This window comes from Megalobrama amblycephala, linkage group LG14 (genome assembly GCF_018812025.1).
Source record: "Megalobrama amblycephala isolate DHTTF-2021 linkage group LG14, ASM1881202v1, whole genome shotgun sequence".
Taxonomy (NCBI): Eukaryota; Metazoa; Chordata; class Actinopteri; order Cypriniformes; family Xenocyprididae; genus Megalobrama; species Megalobrama amblycephala.
Genome location: NC_063057.1, coordinates 29,716,324 through 29,731,282, shown reverse-complemented (window position 1 = coordinate 29,731,282; position 14,959 = coordinate 29,716,324). Strand labels below are relative to the sequence as shown.

At 36.5% G+C, this 14,959-nt stretch overlaps 1 long non-coding RNA gene across 1 annotated transcript; it reads right to left on the bottom strand.

The window, feature by feature from the left end:
• Nucleotides 1–7,161: 7,161 nt before the first annotated feature.
• On the bottom strand, nt 7,162–14,807 carry LOC125245166. Its single transcript, XR_007179448.1, has 3 exons — nt 14,212–14,807; nt 14,031–14,116; nt 7,162–7,213 (listed from the first exon to the last, which is right to left on the bottom strand). It is a non-coding gene; the product is annotated as an uncharacterized LOC125245166 (long non-coding RNA).
• Nucleotides 14,808–14,959: the final 152 nt, after the last annotated feature.

Genomic DNA, 14,959 nt, shown 5'->3' with positions numbered 1-14,959 from the left:
TCTTCAGTCTCATCTTTAATAATTATCTTCATATCTTCACTTTCCTCTTTAATAAACACCATCTTTATGTCTTCATTCTCCTCCTCTTCAATAAACTCCACCTTCATGTCTTCAGTCTCCTCTTTAATAATTTCTTCACTTTCTTCTTTAATAAACACCATCTTTATATCTTGACCCTCCTCCTCTTTTTTAAACTCCATCTTCATGTCTTCAGTCTCCTCTTTAATAAACGCCATTTTTAAGAAAGGAATAATTAAAAGTTAATGGTCTTAAATGACCTGTTAGACAAAAAAAATCTCTCAAAACTAACACTGAAAATGAATAAACTTTATATTTAGGCATTTATGACTGATGAAAACATGATTAGTTAATTTGTTAGTGTTTGTTGTTCTCGTTCATGAGAAATGAGACGCAGGTTTACTGTTTCTCATCAGTGGTTATGAGTTTTACTCATACAAATATCCTTCATTACAGTTAGATAAAGAATCACAATGTTACATTAGATAGCAAATAAACTAATTTTACATCGCTTGTAAAAAAAAATGTAAAACATTGTGATTCTTTATCTAACTGTTTCTGTCGATTAAAACAGCTTAAATTCTTAAAACAAACCTTTCTTCAGGAGAAACAGCAGATGCAGGATCTCGACGCAGTCTTATGACGTCATGTCGTCACTCCAAAATAAAAGTCCTGTTCAGACGCTGCATTGTCTACAATCACAGAAGTGCATTGACTGTTTTAACATTTAATCTTTGTATTAAAATTAAAACAGTGAGAAATATGATACAAACAAACATGGTAAAAAGGTTGAATGAGTTCATAAAGCAGAGTTCATTCATGTGTCCGAATTGAAACACATTAAAGGTCAAAGTATATATATATATATATATATATATATATATATATAGATGCAAAAACTTGAGAAAATGAGATCCAGGCAGTAAATAAAGTTGATGAAAAATTATTTATTCATTACAATTCAATTTAGCCTCACACGCAAACTTTAATCGATAATGAAAATACTTAATAAAACCAAAAGGTAAAATAACCATCATAAAGTATTAGTCAATAGTTAATAATAAAATTTAGAGTATTGTATCTAATAGATGAAGATCAAAAGAGCAATAATTAAGACATTTGCAGATAAAAGACAAGAAGTAGAAGCCAAGGAGAGCAAAGGAAAGCAAAAGCTGAATTATCAATGACTCGGTCAGCTTTATACCATAAGCATATAGGGAAATTTACATCCCACTCAAATTGATGTTTTTGTTCTAAAAGAAAAGGTTAATTTCACCCATTACGTCATCTACTGGTCCAGTGTCAAAAATAGAGATAAAAGTTGTTTTGACCCACTTTGGGAATTTTGCAAATCTTACCCTTTTAAATGTCATTATGAAAAATAACAGACATATTTTGATCAGATTTCAAAGTCAAATGGTTAATTCTGCAGGCGTCCAATGTCTAACCACAAACGTGTCAGTGTGACCTGTCACATTGGAACACTTGAAAAACAATTGAACATAGCAATCATACTCTTAAATATAAAATAACCATAAGGGTACAATAACAAGTGAATACTTGAAAATATGATAAGAATTAGTCTATAAAGTATGAGTACATAAATATATGAAAGCAAAAGTAAAACTGATAAATCATAAGCCATAAATGATTAAAAGTAAATATTAATAAAAGTGCATGAATATGAATATTGACCATTTCGGATCCATCAGTCCCCCACTTGAGTCTTGAGAGACTCATTACAAAATTGTCAAAAGATACGGAATGGATATCGAATAAATTGAATATAAAAGCATCACATCTAGATGAAGCTGCGGGTACCTCTCTAACCCCAGCTGACTGCATAAAATATTGACTGGAAGCCTTCACCAGGCTGGTCCGACGAGGGCCTCTAAACAAACCCGACCCCGAACGTCCCCTGGACTTTTGCTGGGTTGAGGACTTACCGCAACTATCAGGCAGATAAAATTTCTTCCATTAGTTTTAATTTGTTAGCCAGTTTTAGTAAAGAATCAAAATCAAATTAATTTGCCATACTAAATTGTGAATTCAATGTCAACTAGACCCAAATAAAAAGTAAGTAAAATAACATAACCATCAGATGTATCACACAAATAGACAAATTAAACAACTATATATCATTTGATAACCCTAAACAACTCAATCCTTCAAAGTCTCAATCTCTCCATTCTGTGCTGCAGCAGTAGTATGATGTAATCAGTTTCAGTCTCTCTGTGGACTTCCCCTTGTGTTGCTAAGCACTGTGGTGCTCGTCGATCCTTCCTTGGTTCTGGGACACTCTTGATCAGTTGGAGCAAACATTGGGCTTTTAAGCCACCAGTTGAGTTTACTCATTCTCTTTTTTGACCCTAATGGACACTTCCTTTCTAGTGATCACAATCAGGCGTCACACAGGAAAAAGAACTTGTTTGATGAAAATACCACACATTTTCACATGATTGACAATACATTAGCACTCGGATTAGTAGGATGAATTTCAGCAATCAACAGCACGGCTTTGACCTGTGAATGAAGACCTGAAATGTTTTTGTTAGAGACAACATATATTTACACATCACCCCGTCCAGTCCTCCTTGGGGTAACAAAACCTGTGGAAATTCATTTGGATTTGGTGTGAGGGTTATCCAGGGCTGTTTAGACCATGATATTCCTTTATCTGGCAATATCATACATGATTTAATTTTATTGTTATAATATTTCCTTTGTTGATTAAATAAGTAAATAATTTCTTATTTTTACCCAGTAATATAAATTCCTCTACCTGGATAACACTCATCCCACCTTCAACATGTTAACAATCACAAAACATTACATTATACATTCAGAACAGAATCAGTTCAGTGGAATCCATCATGACATGCTGGAAAGAAAAGGAAAGTTAGTGTGGGGTAAACAGGACAAGATTGCTTGTTCTGCTTTCCCAAGAAATTTTCCCCTGCGCAGGTGTGGCATTGTTTCATTCTGCCACAATAACCCAGGTCAGGATTATTAGCCAAATTCATCCATGACCATTATTTCATTAGGCATAATTCATATAATGTGCCCATTTTAAGAAAATTTGAATATAGCTGTTTATGGCATTTTTCTTTGCCATGGTGCACCATCACTCACACACACCTTCACACTTTTATGTCTCTGGCCAGAGTATAATTTTTTTTCTTGTCACTGCATATGCAAATGAATGGGGAATAGATATTGTTAAGGGTGGAATACCACCAAGTCCAATCGAATCAAACTCTTTCGACAATGTTGAAATGATATGTGAGAATGATAGTGACCAGATACCACTTGGCTGTGAACCTAGACCACAAATGCTCAGGCTGCCAGGGCAAATGCAAAAGGTCAGAGTCAACTGGATAAATATGAGAATTATTTAAATGTACAGCTACATTGGACTGATATTCTGTGTGAATTTGGTGAAGGTGAGCTCACTTCTTGCAAGCAGGGAAGTTTTTTTTCCTCTCCAGTGCATATAAAAATTAAACACCTTTGTGAATGCCAGGTATGTGATGTTCACTTAAATATTTGATCAGGATTTGTTTACAGGTATGAGTATTAAAATGTGCCTTTGACCCTCATATATATTTGGATTATATTTTTAACTATAATGTAAATAAACTACAAAGAAATTTGCGCATTTTGGCAACGGAAGTGGTGTTGTTGCCCAGTGGTTCTAACGTGTTAGCAACTCCAAAAGTTTATATATAATAATTCAGGGCTCTTAAGTGTCACTCATTTCGGTCTTTTGTCACGCACTCCCGCCACACATTGTATTTCTCATGCAGAAAAACTATTTTTTCATACATTTAATATGCCGCCTGGGTAAGATTTAACGCAACAACCAATGAAAAAAAAAAGCATATCCTGGAATTGTTCACCATCCTCGTTCACCCAGCATCACTTTGAGCACAAAGTCATGATCTCCTGTTTTAATGATACAACAAATTCACAACTTGTTTGACACAAACAATGCTGTTAGAGAATGTTTCCCAGATAATCAGCATCAGTTTTTCATGAGTGTCTGTAACTTAGCCAACAGTTTTACAGCCTGTTCATTGACAACACCTGCTCAGAACAAGTAGTCTAGTTATATTTTCGTTATCACACGATGACTGACATTTTGTCACATTAAACATCTCTCTCCAAATAGGCTTAAAGGATTAGTTCACTTTTAAATAAACTTTTGCTGATAATTTACTCACCCCCCATGTCATCCAAGAAGTCCATGTCTTTCTTTCTTCAGTCGAAAAGAAATGAAGGTTTTTGATGTAAACATTCTAGGATTTTTCTCCATATCATTCATTTCAATGGGCACCAAATGGTTGAAGGTCCAAATGGCAGCTTCAGTGCAGCTTCAAAGGGCTTTAAACGACACCAGACGATACCAGACAATGAATAAGGGTCTTATCTAGCGAAACGATCGGTCATTTAAAAATTTTTTTTAAAAGTTTAAGTTTTATAAGCACAAATGCTGGCTTTGCTCTTTTCTCCGATGCACGTTCGTGACGTCACGTAATACGCAATTACGTTGAAAAGGTCACGGTTGACGTAGGCGTAGCAACCACAGTTTCATTCGCTCAGGATTGTGTATAGGAAATCTCTGAAAAGTGACAAATTTCTGTCCTGACAAAAATGTTCTTTTAGGCTTTCTAATATTAAAACACCCAGGATACGCACACCTTTCAAGCGTGAGTTTAAAATATTCTAACTGACCGCCAGAGTGAGTTTTTTTTAAGGCGACCCTTAGTTTAGAACGTTTGCACTTATTGTTTCCATGGCGACGCGTGCGTGTCACGAGCGCTGAACGTAGCCAACAATAACACTGTATGAGAGATGGATCACTATTATTTTGTTTTTCCTTTTTTATTTAAAATATTCGCAAACTTGCTTACATGTCTTCAACTATATGATATTCCGATTCTCAAATATGTGTGAGTGAGTGTTTTGTCGTTTAAAAACCTTTATAAATGATCTTTATCTTGATCTATAATGCGAGATGAGCGCCGCCATCTTAGTTTGCACTGCAGTTCACAGAGTTCTGTCAGTCTGATTTACAGCAGGTGAATACATCAGTTTCTCCTGAAATATATGCAAGTAAGTGGCTGGTGAACTGGAAGAATAAGAGAGTAAACTTTATAGTTACTTAGACCCATTATGTGTGTCTGATAATGAATAAATGTCAGGCAAATTATATTTGAATTCACTGTTTATTGATGCTTCCACTGACGTCTGACATCAGTGTGTATTTTATAAACTCCAAATGTATTGTTTAATGGTGCTTATGCATATTTAAATGTCTGAAACCTTAAAAGAAACATTATGTGGCTAAAACGCATAGCTGTGATGACAAGAGAGCGCGTAATCACAGTTTGAATCTAGCAGTATGTGACGTCGCTGACATTCTAAATCCCATATGTGGAACCGTACGCCCAGGGGCACAGAAATAAACATCCCATATGTGGGAACGTACCGCTCAAAGGGTTAAACAATAAACTGACACAAAGACATTTGAATATGTGTATACGATCCTCCTTCCGCACATTTGTAATGTAAACACTGACTCGATACTTCCGCCTACGTCAACAGTGACCTTTTCAACGTAATTGCATATTACGTGACGTCACAAATGCGCATCGGAGAAAAGAGCAAGGCCAGCATTTGTGCTTATAAAACTTTAACTTTTTTATTTTTTTTTAAAATAACCATGATCATTTCGCTAGATAAGACCCTTATTCATCGTCTGGTATCGTCTGGTGTCGTTTAAAGCCCTTTGAAGCTGCACTGAAACTGCCATTTGGACCTTCAACCGTTTTGTGCCCATTGAAATGAATGATATGGAGAAAAATCCTAGAATGTTTACATCAAAAACCTTCATTTCTTTTCGACTGAAGAAAGAAAGACATGGACATCTTGGATGACATAGGGGTGAGTAAATTATCAGCAAAAGTTTATTTAAAAGTGAAGTAATCCTTTAATAATTTTATTAGCACTAAATAAATTAAAGTGTATTACATCGTCGATGTTATTGGTCAATTTAAAAATCATGTCATGTGGTTGGAGATGTCACTCTTGCCTGTCTTCAAAACTTGAGAGCCCTGTTATGTATATATATTTGGCCACTGTATATTTGGCCATCTGCTAACGCCTTCTATCCACTCCACTACACGGATCTGGTAGCCGGATACCATTTGATAAAGTCAACTTTTTAAAATAACTTTCTCTGTCTGTGTTGCTTAATCCGCTCGCGTAGCTTGACACGCTGCAGATATATATAAAACACGTTAGAACCACTGGGGAACAACACCACTTCCGTTGCCAAATGTGCGTGCATACGTTGCTACGTCATCATTGTGTACAAACAGTAAAAGGGTCTATAGATAGATTCACAAATAACCAGCCTGATCTGTCTCAGCTGATCAATGTACCCAAACACACAAATGAACTTGAGGAAATGACTAGCAGCATGGGCACCATTTTCACTAGTACATTAAAAAAAAGGTTGTTACTGATCAGATTAACCCTCTAGGGGTCTGAGGGGGTTTTGGTGCCCTGGATAAGTTTTGACATGCACTTTTTTCAGCTCTTTATAAATATATTAATGGGGAAAAGTGTCGTTACACTGTAGTCAGCACGAACTAGGCTACCATAATATGTGAGCAACATGTATGTACATGTTTGGCTTTTTGAGAGAATAATGTTTATGCATGGTTATTGAAAAAAAAATTAAGGCACTGAAATAAGGCCACAAAACACATACTGAATATGTGTCCACAAGACTTCTGGGTACTGAATGTTGAAGTCCAGAATTTTTTGCTTTAAAATGATGTGAAAATCATCATGCCTACTCATTCACATAAAATAATATATTGATTTAAATTTTGTAAGACACTTTTTGTTTAGAAAGACAGTATCCATGGAGAATATAGTTAACAATATAAATAAGAGTCAAAGGCACATTTTGAGTACATAGTTATACCTGGAAAAAAATCCTGTTCAATGATATAAGTGAACACATACCTGGCATTCCAAGGTGTTTGCTGTTTCTATGCACTGGAGGGGGAAAAAAAAACTTCCCTGCTTCCAGTCAGTGATCTCATCATATTCCATCATAGACCATCATATTCATTCAGAATGTCCAATGTGGGTCAATGTCTGGCCACTATGATTCTCAAATCTGTGAGATAAAAGAAAAATCTTATTAACATACAATGCCAAATAAGACAAACTATTTCACATATAGCGCTTGCTGAAGAAACAGAAGCTATTGCTTCAGTGTTTTCAGCATGCTTTATAGTTTCCTGGTCTGTGACATCACCCGCTTCTGATGTCTCGTCACACCATTGGACTGATTTTGCATGTGCTTCACGACGCAATCACAGAGTGTTCAAACAATGTAAGTTTATTAGACAGTATGTAAAACTATGTGGAAAAAAAGTATATTTAATAGACTACTCAATCAAAAGAGTAGACACAACTACAAGCCAAGTATACTTAGAATACTTAATTATATTTTTAAGTATATCTGCACCAAAAGATTGAGTGCAAGTATAGGCCAAATATACTAAGACTTTTCTGTCAGTAAGTGATGCAGAAACTTGGGAAAATGAGATCCAGGCAGATGATAAAGTGAAACTGATAAATCATAAGCCATAAACGATTAACATAAATATGAATAAAAGTGCATGAATATGAATATTGACCATTTCGGATCCATCAGTCCCCCACTTGAGTCTTGAGAGACTCATTACAAAATTGTCAAAAGATACAAAATGGATACCAAATAAATTAAATATAAAAGCATCACATCTAAATGAAGCTGCAGGTACCTCTCTAACCCCAGCTAACTGCATAAAATATTAACTGGAAGCCTTCACCAGGCTGGTCCGACGAGGGCTACTAGAAAAACCCGACCCCGAACGTCCCCTGGACTTTTGCTGGGTTGAGGACTTGCCGCAACTATCAGGCGGATAAAATTTCTTCCATTAGTCTTAAATTGTTAGCCAGTTTTAGTAAAGAATCAAATTAACTTGCCATAATAAATTGTGAATTCAATATCAACTAGACCCAAATAAAAACTAAGAAAAATTACATAACATTAGATGTATCACACAAATAGACAAATTAGACAACTATATATCATTTGATAACCCTCAAAATAAGTCTCAATCTCTCCATTCTGTGCTGCAGCAGTAGGATGATGTAATCAGTTTCAGTCTTTCTGTGGACTTCCCCTTGCGTTGCTAAGCACTGAGGTGCGTGCTCGTCGATCCTTCGATCCTTCCTTGGTTCTGGGACACTCTTGATGAGTTGGAGCAAACATTGGGCTTTTAAGCCACCAGTTGAGTTTACTCATTCTCTTCGTTGACCCTCCTAACGGACACTTCCTTTCCAGTGGTCACAATCAGGCGTCACACAGGAAGAAGAACTTGTTTGATGAATATACCACACATAATCTCCTGATTACATCTACTCGTACTGAACCTAGACATGGAGAAGATATAACGGACACAAGGAAAAAAAACAAAAACAACAACCACACAAGACAACAATATTGTCGTTTTTCACATGATTAACAATACATTAGCACTCGGATTAGTAGGATGAATTTCAGCAATCAACAGCACGGCTTTGACCTGTGAATGAAGACCCTGAAATGTTTTTGTTAGAGACAACATATGTTTACACATCACCCCGTCCAGTCCTCCTTGGGGCAACAAAACCTGTGGAAATTCATTTGGATTTGGTGTGAGGGTTATCCAGGGCTGTTTAGACCATGATATTCCTTTATCTGGCAATATCATACATAATTAATTTATTGTAATATTATTTTCTTTGTTGATTAAATGAGTAAATAATTTCTTATTTTTACCCAGTAATATAAATTCCTCTACCTGGATAACACTCATCCCACCTTCAACATGTTAACAATCACAAAACAATACATTATACATTCAGAACAGAATCAGTTCATTCAGTGGAACTCATCATGACATGCTGAAAAGAAAAGGAAAGTCAGATGTGGGGTAAACAGGACAAGATTGCTTGTTCTGCTTTCCCAAAGTTATTAACCTGCGCAGGTGTGGCATTGTTTCATTCTGCCACAATAACCCAGGTCAGGATTATTAGCCAAATTCATCCATGACCAAAATTTCATTAGGCATAATTCATATAATGTGAATCTCAGAAAATTTGAATACAGCTGTTTATGGCATTTTTCTTCACCATGGTGCACCATCACTCACACACACACACATACACACTTTCACACTTTTAGGTCTCTGGCCAGAGTATAATATTTTTTTTTTGAATGGGGAATAGATATTGTTAAGGGTGGAATACCACCGAGTCCAATCGAATCAAACTCTTTCGACGATGTTGGAAATGATGAAACATAGGCACTGTGGCATTCCCCGCGCAACAGTGTCTAGGTTTTTGAAATTGTTTAGTCAGACGACGTTTTGTCGCAATAGAATTGATTTTAACACAGCAAAAACAAACACCAATTTTAAAGAAATATTATTTTAAGCCTAGGCATGCCACGATTAAAAACACAAATTTCTTAAATATATTTTATCATTCATCTATGTATTGGGAAAAAAAGTATCCTTTCTACAGTTGCTCATGAGCTGTTCTAATAATAAAAAAAACTGGAGATCTCATCATTTTGGATCCATGATTAACCATAATCATAATCTCTGATGACAGCATTTGCGATGAAATATAATGATCTTACTAGAGTTGTGACGTTCGCGAACGAACCGATTCTTTTGAATGGCTCATAAACATGAACGATGGGAGCCGAGTCGCGGCTGGAGGGGAGCCGTTCTTTCTGTCGTTCTTTTTTCCTATGCGTGTTTCACACAGATGCACACAAATGAGCTCCTCCGCGAGACAGAACAGTTATAGGGGGAGGGGCGCACCCAGCGCAGGCCAACCCTTTATAGCGTGATGATTATATTAGTTATTAGTTGTGCACGCATCCTTCACGTGAGTACTCCAGTGGAAAAAAACCCTGCGTTCCTCTGTCATTGGGTAGGAGTGGAAGTTGAAGGGGCTGATGTCCTGTTTGCAAAGTTTACAGTAGTAATAGTATGTAGTATGTAGACATTTCCATTTTATTTATTCTAATTTTATCTACTTTAAATATTTTTTGTTTTCTATCAAAATGTTCTTGTGTGATAACAATGTTCTTGTGTGGAAGTGTTTGTAGTAAAAGCTGTTTTGCACAGAAATTCATTGCAGCCGGCTTTGTTTTGATGTTTATTTGTGAGTAGGTATTGTATGAATAACATAAGTCAACGTAGCTTTACACACACACACACACACACTTTGTACTAAAGGTAAATCCAAAATAGTGATGTCACTGTCTAAGCAGAGGGATTTGTGCAACCCTATGGAATATAGTCCACACATGACAAATGAGGTAATAATCAATATTTCAGAATAATTCAAACTCAGATATTGGTGTGTGATATCCGAGTTTTAATTGTTTGACTACAAATCTCACCTCATCATTCCTCCCAGTGATTATTTCCAGGATAAACTGAGATGCCCCCAAGCTGGCTTCTTAAAACTGACTAAATATTTAAAAAGAGCCAAAAGAGCCGTTCTTTTGAACGGCTCTTTGAAAGGAACGGATCGCGAAGATCCGGATCCCCTCAAAGAGCCATAAATCCCATCACTAGATCTTACAGGTTTTTAAAAATTTTTTTCCTTATAATAAAGAATAAATATCTATTAGCCAAGATGGAGTGACTAATATCATATCTCTACCATCCATATTCTATTTAAGAGAACTATGTAACACACATGTTTGTCCTGAGAGTCGAGTCTAAACTCTTTTCGTTGCACAACATTCTCTAACTAAGTCCAAACCCAGTTTAACTGAACAACAGTCAAGCCAACACTTAACTTCCATTTCATAAAGGGTTGGACTGGTGCTTATCAACAGAAAAGTTCAGGAGGTTAACAAAATAAAGAGCTGCTATGAGACTATTATCAATCTGTAAGTTGTGATGACAAGTCTAATTCTGAAGCATTCTCTGCAGTGATCACAGTAAAGGCAGTACCTGCATCCACACACGAGGAAAAGAGGGAAGTCCCCCACTCGTAGGGTCAGTTAGTCAGTTGAGCCTGTTTGGCAGTTTTAGTGTCCTTCTTCATCCAGTACGTTGGGTCTCTCAGTCTGTCATGAGGACCAAGTGGAGCATGAGGTTGATTCTGAATGCAGCCGTCTTTCTCTCACTGCATCACGGCAGGATGTGCTGTTTCTGCATTAACTCAGTCTTTTCGTCGTCAGCCCCCAGAAGTTTCAGCTTCCTCTTTCAGGGTTTAGCTGGAATCAGGGGTGAGCTGAAGGCCCATCAATGAGTGCCCGTATTTCTTTGCAGCCTGGGTCTTTAAGTTTCTTTTCCCCCACTGGCATGCACAGTCCATTCACTCTTGTTTGTGTTGGGACATCTTCTTCTGGAAATTGAACACTCAGAGAATGCACAAATCAAACTGACCCCACATAAATTGTCATCACAACCGAAAATGAGCAATCTGCTCTGCTTTTACTTATTTTAAAAGTCTCATCCAATTGACAACAGCAGTTCTGTATTTTATTTTAATAAAGCAAGTTCTTCTTTGCAGAAAATAGAGCAAGCAATTTCTTCTTTGCAAAAATGCAGAAAAGAGCAACTAAACTATATTTCTAATTATCTGAACATATAAATAATAATACTCACAAAATCAAAATCAAACAAAACAAAACAAAATGAAACTTTTCTTTCTTTACCTAAATCAATTTAATTTTAACTTAGTCACTCAATCTTGTTCTCATTCAACACAATGCAAAAGTTATTTCCATTAACACTTACAAAAAAAAAATCTCTACAATAGATACAATTTCAAGCTGTCCACCAGGGATTATGAATACATATTTCAGACATCTTCAAATCACTGATAACAGAATATATTAACCTATATTTTTGCTTCATTCAGTTAATATTGTACTATTTATTAATTTATCTTTTAAGTAGCTCCACATTTCATATATATATAGTATTTTTATTTAACTTTTAACCTATCTGAGACAATGCATAAAATAATAATAACAAAACAAAACTAATCAGCAGAATTATCGAAGTACAGTTGTACATATCATATCACTAAAATTTGGAACACAATACGTTAAAGATAGCAGCACACTCGATCTAACACAGCTGGGACAGAACAGAGCAGGAACTCGAAACTAACTTCACCTCATCAAAGTGACTTGGAGGAAATAGTGGCAAATAGCCATTAATTTAAAAAAACATTTTTTTTTAAGCCTATTTACAATCCAATCTCCTTTATAAGACGGACATCCACATACAAGAATAATTACTGATATGCTGCTCTGCTTTGACACCCACTCTGACAAGATCGAGTTATGTAGGACATTTTAAAAGTTATTTAACATTTTAGGGTTTTAGTGCCTTGCAAGGACTTCAATACACAAAAGAATAGGTCATGACCGAACATAACTTCATCTATCAGATAGAACACTCAAGATACCCAAAATTTGTGGTTGAACACAATGTTAGTGATTTTTCTTATTTTACAAATTGGCACAATTAAAATTTCTGATTTCTGGATTTAGACAATTTCAATTTTCTCTTGGATTTAAATTTAAAAATTGCTATATTATTTGCCAATGGATCTCAATTCAATAATTCAGCAAGGCCAGTCTTTTCCTGTTATCGTAATTGCAGAGCCCTTTTTAGAAGCTTCTACCCAAAACACGAGTTGACTTCACAGACTTTCAATAAATCTACTCAAAAACACAGTCTCACCCGAGGATTATCCTAAACGGGGAAACAAACGGTAGAATATATTGATATCAAACAACAATAATTGTCATCCTCGCAACAGAGCGCTCCCTCACTTTTCTCCCCATATTCTGAATATTTCAGTTGATAATTCAATATCAACACTAATCAATGAATATTTAGTAATTAAACTCATCGGGGTCCCGGATTCGTGATTATTTCTTTGGCTGCAGTCCAAAATGATTGAAATATCACATCCTCATTACAGCAGATAGCTTCAAGGCTCAACAATTCAAAAAAACAGCAGACTAGAGACAGAGGGTTTTTCTACTCACCTCTCTTTTAATCCTTGCAGTGCATCTTCCAAAGAACCCGAACCGGGTCGAACACAACCGAACCGGGCGGAAACACCAAAACTGATGCAGAAACTTGGGAAAATGAGATCCAGGCAGATGATAAAGTGAAACTGATAAATCATAAGCCATAAACGATTAACATAAATATTAATAAAAGTGCATGAATATGAATATTGACCATTTCGGATCCATCAGTAAGTCAAGTATACATAAGTGCAATTTTAAGCACATTTCTGAAAAATACATAAAAAGTAGACTGCCTCGCGGATGACTGCCGCACACACATAAACAAACATAATATAAAATCCAGGCCTGATCCTCTCTTGTCCTTCACTGTTGTCACTCCTCTGTGAGAACCTCACCATGTTCTCACGGCCCTCTGCCTCGTCCTGCTTTAGACAATAATATAGGCTAATATAATCATATCTTAATTCTGCAGTTTTTTTTTTTTTTGTTATTATTAAAAATTTTATTATTTAAATGTATTAATAATATTACTGCCCATTAGTGTCCACTGTTTTGCTGTCAATGTAGATGGAAGGTTGTGAACGAGTTTTTTGTTTTGAGGTGCTGTATCAAACTGGTATTGTTGAATGCAGCTCTGTTCCTACCACCTCTCAAAATGCTCACATTGCAGGTATTGTTACAGTACAGGGACACGGAGGCAGGAGTAAAACACACAGTGGTATTTATTGATGTTCAACAGAGTCAAATGGTTATGCAGGTGAGTAATACTGAAGTATACTGGTGTGTAGAAAGCAGAGAAGTAATACTGTCCTTTTATACCCGTAGGAATAGAAGATGACGCTGACACAGGAGACTGGAGACAGGGAACACTCACACACAGACGGAGTAGCACAGGAGGAACACAGGAGACGTTTGTGACGGTGCGGAAGTCCGCAAGCCTTCCAGCATCCGTGCCGATATCTGGAGAGAAACCAATTAAGTGAAAACTTATAAAAAGGATGTCAACTTGTAGAGAGGATGTGAAGTGTTCGAGGGAGGAAATGGAATGGACTTACCTGGTGAAGCAGCTCCAGCTCTTCCGTGACGCGACTCGCAGCATCTGCCATGGCTAAACGGGAGTGAGACCAATCGGTTTATTGCTAATCCTGGCTATGGAGTCGTGCCGTTTCCCTGCAGAAGAGTGCTGAAAAATCGGTACCAAGCTCTTCAGTGATGACGCGAACTCGCATCTGCCGTGGTTAACGAGTCGAGTGAAAACAAAGCAAAGCCTTACTTCTAACTCTAGCTGCAGAGCAACACCGTGCCGTCTTCCTGCAGAAGAGAGAGCTCAGGTATTCCATATTGATAGATTTTATGTTGGTCTCAGCATTGAAAGTATGTGGACTGAGGCTCCTTTTTTTTCCTCTGTCAAAGTTGTATACTATGTTTTAAACATATGGTTTTCTATGTACCAGAACCATTTCCATATAAGGCTCTACTAGGAGTAAATGTGAAACAGGGAATGGTCCCTGCTTAGGAGAAGGTCCTTGGGATGCTAAGGGACCTCATGGGTACCTGACCAATAGATGACCATATTTAGACTTGTTTTTCTATATGTATCACATTCCTATAACATGATCTATATGATGTATTCTCTTTCTCATTGGCTGAAACTATACTACACCCTTGTACTCTTTCTATATATTCTCTCTTTTCTTATCAATAAAATGAGACTATATTCTCCCTCAGCGCTGAGTGATTGCTCATTCAATTGCCAAATAAGAGGTCTGGGATGAGGCACGAATTAGGAGCAAAAACCTAACA